Source organism: Arachis ipaensis, chromosome B6, assembly GCF_059453495.1.
Source record: "Arachis ipaensis isolate K30076 ecotype BB chromosome B6, ASM5945349v1, whole genome shotgun sequence".
NCBI lineage: Eukaryota > Viridiplantae > Streptophyta > Magnoliopsida > Fabales > Fabaceae > Arachis > Arachis ipaensis.
In genome coordinates this window covers 97,786,688-97,797,562 of record NC_142441.1, presented here as the reverse complement: position 1 = coordinate 97,797,562, position 10,875 = coordinate 97,786,688, and the positions used below count along the sequence as shown (strand labels likewise).

Sequence of the window (10,875 nt, the reverse complement as noted above, 5' to 3'; positions counted from 1 at the left end):
CGTCGGTAATTGGCAACAGATTTTCCGTCTGTAATTTAAACCTTGGAAAATCATCTAATACTCCGAATACAGACAGAAAATCTGTCTATAAATCCGTCAGTAAAGTAAAATAGAATTTTTTTTTAGATTTTTCTAATTACAAAATAAACTTGTTTTCATACAAAATAAATATAAATTTAATACAAATTTTTATCTAATTTGTATTCAAAAAATAAACAAATTCATCGTATTATCAAACTAAAAGAAAAGTACTATAAACAAGCAAGTCAATATAATTCAAAACATAAACAAAGTGTATTGATTATCAACTATAATTCCTAGTATATTGTTCAACCATACTAAAACTATCAGCTATAGTCTTCAGTGTCATCTTCATCCTCATCATCATCATAGTCCTCATCCAAAGAGATTGAGGGTGGCGGCGGTGGCGGTGGTAGTGGAACTGCACTAGAACTACTTGATGCTCTAACCTTCTCATAATAGCTAACATAAGCCTCGTTCCATCTCTTCTGTTTCAGCTTTTCCTTCTTGGCCTTTTTAATTGCCCGTTCCAACCTTTTTAACTTCTTTTGAGTCTTTTCCAAAGGAGTCAAGCATGTATCTAACAACTTACTAATACGCTCATCTGTTTGTTGAGTAACACGCTGAAAAAGCTCTTCATTGAGATTATGAATCTGTTCTCGCAAATCAGGAACAGAATTTTGATTTCTAGGTGCTCTTCCAGATACAGAATTGGCAGAAGTGGTTCCAGACATGATAGAGCTAGAAAAGAATTACCCTTTTACGTAAACTCAATTCTTCTTTTGCCCACCACACACTTCCTCCTAAATCAAGTCTTCATCAATTGGTGGTAGCTCCATTCCCTGTGCTTGACCCTCGGCATGTTGGGCCTGAACTTCTGCCAACTTTTTTATAAACTTCTCCTGTTGCACAATGATTATATCAATTATATAAATCAAGTTTCAAACAATATATTTTGTATTTTGTATGAATGTGATTACAAAATGGCTCGGAGAGGAATATTCTAATTTAGGTGACATCATGGGCTTAGAAAGAAAGAAAACGGTGTACACTATTGGGGTAACTAATTACTAAGTAACAAAGTGCTATTAATGCATGTATAACTATATATTTCTTTGTGAATAAGGTAGTAGTAACTGATGAAGGGGATAAGCAGTTAAAGATGAAATTTATTGGTAGCATATAATGCTGGAAAAAAGAGGGGGTAAGGAAAAGAGCCCTTTACTAAACATTACCTTATAAGGGCGATACACAGATGAGTTTAGACAGCAGCATGTTTTGACTATACAAGATTTAAAGACGAATCTAGTTGGGACAGTAACAAGTCCTTTGGATAATGACTAGTTAACACAGAGTCCATTAATTAATTAAATCCCTGTACTACTAATGCATGGTAGTGTCTTAATTAAGCATTCCTAGTTGAATATATACATACATGCATGTGTGTATATAAATATTCAAGTGGTAGCATGTATATTAATCTAACATTTATGCTACATCTCACATGAGTGTCTTGAGAGCGCTTGTCCACCCATTTAGACTTGTCACTTTTAAGTGTGTGGATTTCTTTGAAGACCTCCTCGTGTTGGTGTATGGCCCAACTGCTTCTTCTGTTCGACATAAAACACAAAATAAAAAAAAAATTACATAAACAGATGTCTATTAAATAAGATCTAAAACCACTTAAATTATGTTATCATCCTCTCTATTGTTGAGCTCAATGGAATAGAACCACCGCAATGGACAGAACCACCTAAGAGTGACTCTTGATTCTCCCTTGCTTTTTCCTTATATTTTTCCATTTCTCATCTGTTTTCCAGTACCTTTCCAACACCTTTTTGTAAGCAGCAATTAGCCATTCGTGGGTTGTATCCACACTGTCACGGATATCTGACATCATGTGGCTAAATTGCTTACTTGTCCTATACTTGAAAGTCCTCCAAAAAATCTCATCATCATCATCATCATCATCAATAAGAAAGTGGCTCTACACATACCCAATAAAATAAATCTGCAAATTTTGGATATGATTAAAGACAAGTTAAGTCTCTAAGGGTAGGAGAACATGCAGAGGTCACAGTAGTCATTAATGAAAAAAAAAAGAGAAATGCCATAGAGCAGGGTCACAAGTTTGGTATACTGATTATCTGTAGTAGTCTCCAATCCCCATATGTAGTTATTTACACAAAATAGAACTCTTAATCTTAATTTTGTTCCTATTATCTAAGGCTGTATTTGGTAACCCACACAAAATACAAATACAAATTTTCTACTTTGTATGTCCTGCCCAATTGCCAAACTCTGTCTAACTTCACCATAGTTAGTAAGGGTAGGAGAACCTTCAAAAATGGGATCTTTCACAATATTAATATTAAGCTATTACAACATGGACCATAAACACCAACTCATACACAAGCTCATACACAAGCTCATAATTTTATAGAGAAAAGTAAAATGGAACATGAAGCAGGAAAATCTACCACGGCACATACACAAGCTCATAATTTTATAGAGACTATCCTTTAAACCAACATAAAATATAAGCTAAACTGAACATCTCGAGCTAATATTCCAAGCTGCATTATAACCAAATCTTAAGCGTCTACAATATAGAGAAAGATGATTCAATAACCTCTAATCAACAACCATACGTTTTCACTCAGAATAGCACAGTACAATAAATTATCAAAGGATAAAATTGTTGTGATTGAATCATAAATAGAAACAACATTATAAATTGCTACAAATAGAAATTGGTGCTGCTATTGAAAACTATGGCCTGTGTTAAGCCAAATTTAAAATAGTTTATCACTTGTTCTATAAATCCAAATAACAATCAACTATCAACTATCAACTAATCACCTACTATATTTCAATCCAAAATAATTCTATTCAATCCAACACTTTTACCTTCCACTCCTTAAACCAAAACTTCTTTGTCGGAAGAGGGACATCTCCAAACTTTTTGTACGTTTATCATATAAAGTATGAACAGAAAATTCACATAATCTTAAGATGACAGTTAATCAACAATGTGCTGCTCATAGAGTAACAGGTTGCAGTTATGTATTTCGTTGCAAGATATCAAGATGAATTTAAGAAACAAAGCATTTCCAACTCTTATTTCTGCTCTTAAAGTAATGAAAAATACTTCAAAGTTGTAGAGAATAACCTTTCTTAATGTTTCACAAGTGGCAACAATCAGCCAGTCCGGCCAAACAGCTAGAGCAACTAAATTTAAAAGGCCAATAAAAGGTGCAGAGCATATAGCTATAGTCACCCCAGCAACAGTAAGAATGCGCCCCTGTATTACAATAAAAATATATGTACTTTTAAAATGAGCAAAAATGCAACCGAAATACTGACATTATAACGAGACAAACAAATAATTCAAAAAATGAACAATTAAGCGAATCACTGGACTGAGTGCATGGATGAGTCTGTTAAAGTGTTTAACTAGAACTAGGAGTCCAGGATTTTGTTGAGCAAGACTCTGATGATTATCTGATTTTGGTGAACTAGCAAAGGAAAATGAGAAGTGTAGAAGAATGGTCAAAGACAAGGCTGTTGGTGGTCAAACAACTTTCTCTTAGCAAAATTCCCAAACTTATCTGAAACTCATTCCTATCAAAACAATAATTTCAGTAAATTGATCAATAATATTCATGAGTCATGATGTGTGTGTGTGTGTTTTGGGGGTAGGAGGGTTGTTTTTGTTTACCTTCTTGTTTTTAAGCTTCAATTAATGACTATGGGGGACCTTAATGAGAGAAGGATCTTGAACGGTCATGTTTCACCAACCAGCAAGGCTTGTAAATGCTCACCTCCTCCTATTTTTTATAAAATTCATGAAAGAAAAGAGGAAGAAGAAGAAATTAAGCACAAAATAAAAATTGAACAACTTAGCAGAGAAGAATTAGAAGAAGAATCAAATTTCAGATCTCAATCACAACCACCACAGCACCAAGAAGGATCAATAAAAATTATAGATTAACCAAAATTACATCATATGGATATAGAAATTACAACTTCAAGAATTCAACGATCTTCTTCAATACCTCAACATCAGTTCTCAGCATCATCAATCACAATTTCAGATTTTACAACATTGGCAATCCAACCAGTAGATGATGAAGGCGAGATCAAAATACAGATGTTCTTACCAAATGCAGCATCCGATGAAGCGAAGTTGAGTAACTTAATATCTGATCTCATGAGCAGGTAAAAAGATATAATAAATGCAAAAATAGTATGAACAATAGAGAATTTTCTGCAATACAAAATGTTGTTCAAGCAAAAATATCAATTATGGAACAAATCTACAAACTAAAATCATAACGCAAAGGAATTTTACCTATTATTCCATTTTATTTTTTTTATTGCTCAATTTAACATATCTCATGAACAACAGAGAACTCATAATAACTATCTATCTATAAATTAAACAAAATAGATTGAATAGATAAGCAGAAACACAATTCTGCTAATACTCCAAATGCAAAACTACCGAGAAGAAGCATTATCAGAGAAGAAGCCATTAACTGAATTAAATTTCTATTCTAGACAACATTCGTCAAGCTGATATTAATAATGTTCAGCAATGTTCAGCAATCCATATTAACAATCTAAACATTTCTCAGCTATTCAGAATCAAAACCTAATCTAATCCTATTTTGACAACCTAAAAATCCACTAATCAGAAAATAAATCTAACTAAAATCAAACTAACTAAACAAAATTAATTGAACTCAACAGAAATTAAAAAAATTTTGAAACCAAAACCTGGAAGCAGAGACAATCAAAACAGGACAGAGGGAAAGAAGGATGCCCAGGTCTCTACGGTTCGAACAGAGGGAAAGAGAGAGGTGGATCCGTGGCTGACGGTGGAACCGATTTTGGTCGCCACGGAGCTAGGGCTTGTGCGAAGGTAGCCGCGGCATTGACTGGAGGAGATGATGGCTGTAGCGCTAGAAGAGATGATGGATGTACCCAGAACTGAGGGGGATCAAAGAAGGGAGAGGGGCGCGGCAATGGTAGAGTTTGAGCTTGCTTTGTTCTACGAACGAGAAAGAACGAGAGAGACAGGGGCTGTGTTCTACTGGTTCAGTGTTTAAAAAAGAGGAGAAGAAGGAGAAGGTACCTGCGGCGGTTAGGGTGGCTGGCGGTGGCGCTGTGGGTGAGGAAAGGAGAAGAGAAGTAGCTCGTTGACGGAGAAGAAGGGTGAGGAATGCTATGTTTATCTCGTTTGATTTGTGTGCTTTGAATGGAGCTCGGGCAATGGTAGGTTTAGCTTATTATTTCCGACGAAAAATTTTAACTTACAGATGGATTTTTCGTCTGTAATAATTTAATAAAACGCAGCATTTTTTTTCATTTAATTACAGACGAATTTTTCGTCTGTAACCATTTCCCACGAAAAAAAATTAATTTTTCCGACAGAATTATCGACGGATTCTCTTTTCCGTCTGTAATTTATGCTAATTCATTTTTTTTGTTTTTCGACAAAAAATTCTTCTAAAATTCTGTCTGTATTTTCTTGGGATAAAATTCGTCAGAAATATTCGTCTGTAATAACTAATTTTCTAGTAGTAAATTCTTTTCTTAAAGAAAATAAAATTTTTTTTTACACTCAAATACTTTCCAAACAAACTCTAAATATTTTAAGAACGCCACTAATATTTAATTAGTTTTAGTTTTAATTTTAATTTTAATTTTTTTAAATATGTTTCAATTATATCATTAAGGATTAACGATGTTAACATGGCAATTGATATGTTATTATGTTAGTGATACGTCAACATATGATTATTACATCATAATTCAAGAGAATAAGTGAAATATATAGAAACATCAAAAGTAAAATTGAAATTAAATATAAACATTGGTGACAAAATAAAATATATTATTCGATAATTTCTAAATAAAAATCATATTTATAATACTATTAAAATATATTACTTTTATTCAAACTCGTCATTTGAATATAATCACATATTTTACTAAAAATAAACACTATTGTATAGACTACATATTCTTTTTAAAAATTTATATAAAAATATTTTTAGAGATATTCAAGTTATTTTTATATAATAAAAATGATCTATATTAAAATATCTTTTATAATTTTCTAAGAAAAAATATAGTATTTACTATAAATTTTATTTTTAACAAAAAATATCATTGTATTGAAGTGAATCTCAAAAAAAAATATATGTTTTAAAATATTATAAATAGGACTTTTTATTTAATAAAAAAATAAACAATATATTTTATTTTTATCTCTTACGTTTGTATTTTATTTTAATTTTATTTTTAACGTTTATTTTTAAAATTATTTCTGATATTTTTATATGTTTCAATTATACTCTGAGTTATATAATTTAGCAATCCTGCATTAGCATATATGACAAGTCAATACAAATCGTCACGCTAGCATTTATGTTAACGATATTAATCCTTAAAGATATAATTGAAACATATTTAAAATGTTAGAGATAAATTAAAATAAATTAAATGTTAAAAGTTTTTTTTCAACTTTTTAAAAGTGTAGAGACAAAAAATATATTTACTTTTATTTTTAAGTTGGAACATAATACTTTAAGTTAAAAAATTAAAATACTTATTACTTAATACAATTATTTCTATGCTGGATGCCATTAATTAGAAAGAAAAGAAAAATCTTTTTCCAAATTTTAGGGTGGTTAAATTTTTTTAATTAAAACTAAACATTTTAAAAAATAAAATTATCTTTATTTAAAAGATACAATTCTCATTTATTAAAAAAATATTTTAACGTAATAAATAAAATCTTTTATATTGTTATATTAAAATATAATTAATAAATAAAAAATATTTTTACATAAGATATTTAAATACTGAATTATTATTTTTTTAAATATTTAAAAAAAATCAATAATTTTTTTTGAAAAAATTTGTCCACACAAACTCTATTGAAAACTTTAATTTTTATCTTTATTTTTATAGTAATATAAATGGGGAGACTTTTTGCTGATTATTTATAAATTATAATTTATTATTTATTTAGGTTGTTACTTTTTAAATTTTTAAACACGCTTTCTTAGGTTGTTAGGTATTTAGTTTTTAATATTGTTGAACTAATTATTTGCTTAGATGTCGTCACTAAAAATTTTTAAAACTTTATTTATATACTAATTATTTGCTTAGGTGCCGGCGTGCCATGATTATAAATTTTGAAAACTTTATTTATAAATAACTTATTATTTATTTAGGTTGTTACTTTTTAAATTTTTAAATACGCTTTCTTATATAGTTTGTTAGGTATTTAGTTTTTGTTGAACTAATTATTTGCTTAGGTGTCGTCACTATAAATTTTTAAAACTTTATTTATAAATCATAAATTATTATTTGCTTTGGTTGTTATTTTTAAAATTTTTAAATATAATTTCTTAGATTATTAGATATTTAATTTTTAATATTACTGAACTAATTTAAAAAATTATTTATAAATTATAAATTATTTGCTTAAGTTATTATATTTTAAATTTTTAAATACTTTTTAAATAAAATCATTCCTAATCTAACCATTTTATTGTGTTAATTTGCTACTGATATCTTGCATTAGTTTAACAAATTTAACATTCCTATTCACAAGGTCAAAAAAAAAGTTTTATATTTGTCAATTATAAATTGTTATCTTTAATCTATTTTTGTCTTTATCTTTATAGTAATATAAATGGGGAGTTCTTATACAAATGGAGAACTCTTATGCTGACGTGACACTCATACGTTGAGTTTAAGAATTTATTTATTCATGTGTTATCACTAGAAATTTTTAGAATTATATTTATAAATTATTACTCGCTTAGGTTGTTACTTTTTAAATTTTAAGTTATTTGCTTAGATTGTTACTTTTTAAATTGTAAGTTATTTGCTTAGATGTTGTCACTAAAAAATTTAAAAATTTTATTTATAGATTATAAATTACTATTTACTTAGGTTGTTAATTTTTAAATTTAAACTATTTGCTTAGGTTGTTTTGCTTAGCTTGTTATTTTTTAAATTTTAAGTTACTTTGCTTAGGTGGTTATTTTTTAAATTTTAATTTATTTATAGTAATATAAATAGGGAGCTTTTATGCTGACGTGGAGCTCATATGTTGAGTTTAGAAATTTATTTGCTTAGCTGTAATCATTAGAAATTTTCAGAATTATATTTATAAATTATAAATTATTATTTGCTTATTTTGTAAATTTTAAGTTATTTGTTTAGGTGTTGTCACTAGAAATTTTTAAAATTTTATCTATAAATTATAAATTATTATTTGCTTAAGTTATTACTTTTTAAATATAAGTTATTTGCTTAAGTTATTTTGTTTAGGTTGTTATTTTTTAAATTTTTAAGTTATTTGCAGATTACTCTTTTAAATCATAAATTATTATTATTTTCTTAAGTTGTTATTTTTTAATTTTAAAATTATTGGTTCATAAATTAAAATCTTTAAAAAACTTAATTTAAATTTATTTTAATTCAAATTTATTCCTAAGCTAATAAGTTCACGTAATTATTATGATTTATAACTAAGTGCGGATTAATTTTTACGTAATAATGATAATAATTAATAATTATTTAATTAGTTTTTATGTAACGATCATAATTTTGTATTATTATTTATTTAAGTTGTTACTTTTTAATTTTAAGTTATTTACTCATAAATTAAATTTAAAAAAATTAATTTTAATTTATTTTAATTCAAATTTATTCCTAAGCTAATGTTCACGTAATTATTGTGATTTATAACTAAGTGTGGATTAGTTTTCACGTAATAACGATAATAATTAATAATTATTTAATTAGTTTTTGTGTAACAATAATAAATTTGTTTGCATTATATCATTTTTAGTTCGTTGTTAAGATTTTTATTTTAAATTCAAATTAAAGTCAATTAGGTTTCAGAAAATTCTAGCTATGAGTCAACTATAAAAGTACGAATTAGAGATGCATAACACCATACAATTAATTACTCATTTTAACAATGGCGGTTCATGTTCACAAAATTGCTGAGATCAATCCTATAACTGATAATTTGTGTATACATGTACGACTAATAAGGTTATGGACACTATCGAGTTACAGAAATTATCTATTGCCATACTCAATTGAGATAGTTTTGCTCGATAAAGACGTGAGTTTTCTACCATTTTTAAATAATATTAAATTTATATTATTGATATTTCAAATGTGTTTATTTACCTTATTTTAACTGTTCTTTGATTTTTGTTTATCAATTCTATGGAGAAAAAATACATGCATCAGTTAAGAAGGCTCTTATGTCTCAATTCATGAACTTGCTAAGAGAAGAAATGGCGTATCAAATCACATATTTTGGTGTTGGCGACAATTTGAGTAACTTCAAGACTACACATCATCAGTATACATATCGATGTGCACAGACTTTCAGAATCGTCAAGTGACAAAATATTTTTTTACTTTTAACATATTATTGATTTTTTATTATTCACCCTTAATTTATTAAAGTACATATATAAAATAATAGTTTCTTTATAACATATTATTATTTTGTCTTTTTTGTTATAAGGGAGGTACACAGTGAAATTTTAAAAAAGAGGTCTGTCACATGCTCACATTCTTTTATGCTTGAGTTGAGACCACAAGATAACAACGACAACTCAAATTGACTGGTTAATATCATTAGAGTTGCCCGATCCTGTTCAGTACCCAAAATTGTTTAGAGCTATCTACATATATAATTTATGGACCATGTGGTAGAGCTTTCTCAAAATTTTTCTGCATGAAACATGGGTATTGCACCAAATATTATCCCAAAATATTCAGTAGCACCACAATTATTAATGATGGTGGATACCCATCATATAAAAGATGAGACACTGGAGTTGTTACTGGAAGAAGAGTGTCTATATGGATAATAGGAGTGTGATTCCATACAATGCATAGCTGCTGATGTCTTATCAAGCACATGTTAATGTAGAGTACTGCAACAAGTCAAATACTATCAAATATTTGTTCAAGTATGTGAATAAAGGTCCAGACAGAGTAGCAGTTGGAGTTTCAAAGGACACTTTCAGTGGAGAGGATGCTCAGGTTATTGATAAGATCAAACAATTTTATGATTGTAGATATTTGTCTGCATATAAAACTATGTGGAGAACTTTAGCTTATGGTATTCATCAGAGATGGCCTTCAGTGATGAGATTAACTTTTCATTTGTCTGAAGAGTAAAATATCATCTTTAAAAATGATGACGATCTTGAGGAGATCGTGGAAGAAGAGAAAGAAAAATGTATAATGTTCTTAGCATGAATGGAGGCCAACAAAGAATTTAAAGCAGATCAAACTTTAACATATGTTGAGTTTCCAAATCAATTTGTTTATGATAGAGAAGCAAGGGAATGACATCCACACAAAGAGAGTATTCTATCGGAGGTTAAACTATGTTCCACCAGGTACAAGTGATATCTACTATACGAGAATTTTGTTAACTGTTCAGAGAGATTGCACAACATATGAGTCTATTAGGACAGTTAATAGGATTACATATTCTAGCTTTCAAAATGCTTGTTATTCCATGAGACTACTATGTGACGCTAGAAAATTCATTACAACTATTAATGAGGTAGCTGAACTTGCATCTGGTCATCAATTGAGAAAACTATTTGTGATGCTACTGATATCTAATAGCGTTAGCAAACCAGATCGTGTTTGAAATGCAACTTGGACATTATTAGCTGACGGGATACTATATGAGAGGAGAAAAGTATCCAAAATCAAGGTATTTCACTATGCCTCTTTTTTATATCAAGATTGTATTCTCTTATTACTTTTATTTTTATTAAT

At 28.6% G+C, this 10,875-nt stretch overlaps 1 pseudogene; it reads right to left on the bottom strand.

The window, feature by feature from the left end:
• Positions 1–323: 323 nt before the first annotated feature.
• On the bottom strand, positions 324–860 carry LOC148561904 (uncharacterized; annotated as a pseudogene).
• Between the last annotated feature and the right edge of the window lie 10,015 nt (positions 861–10,875).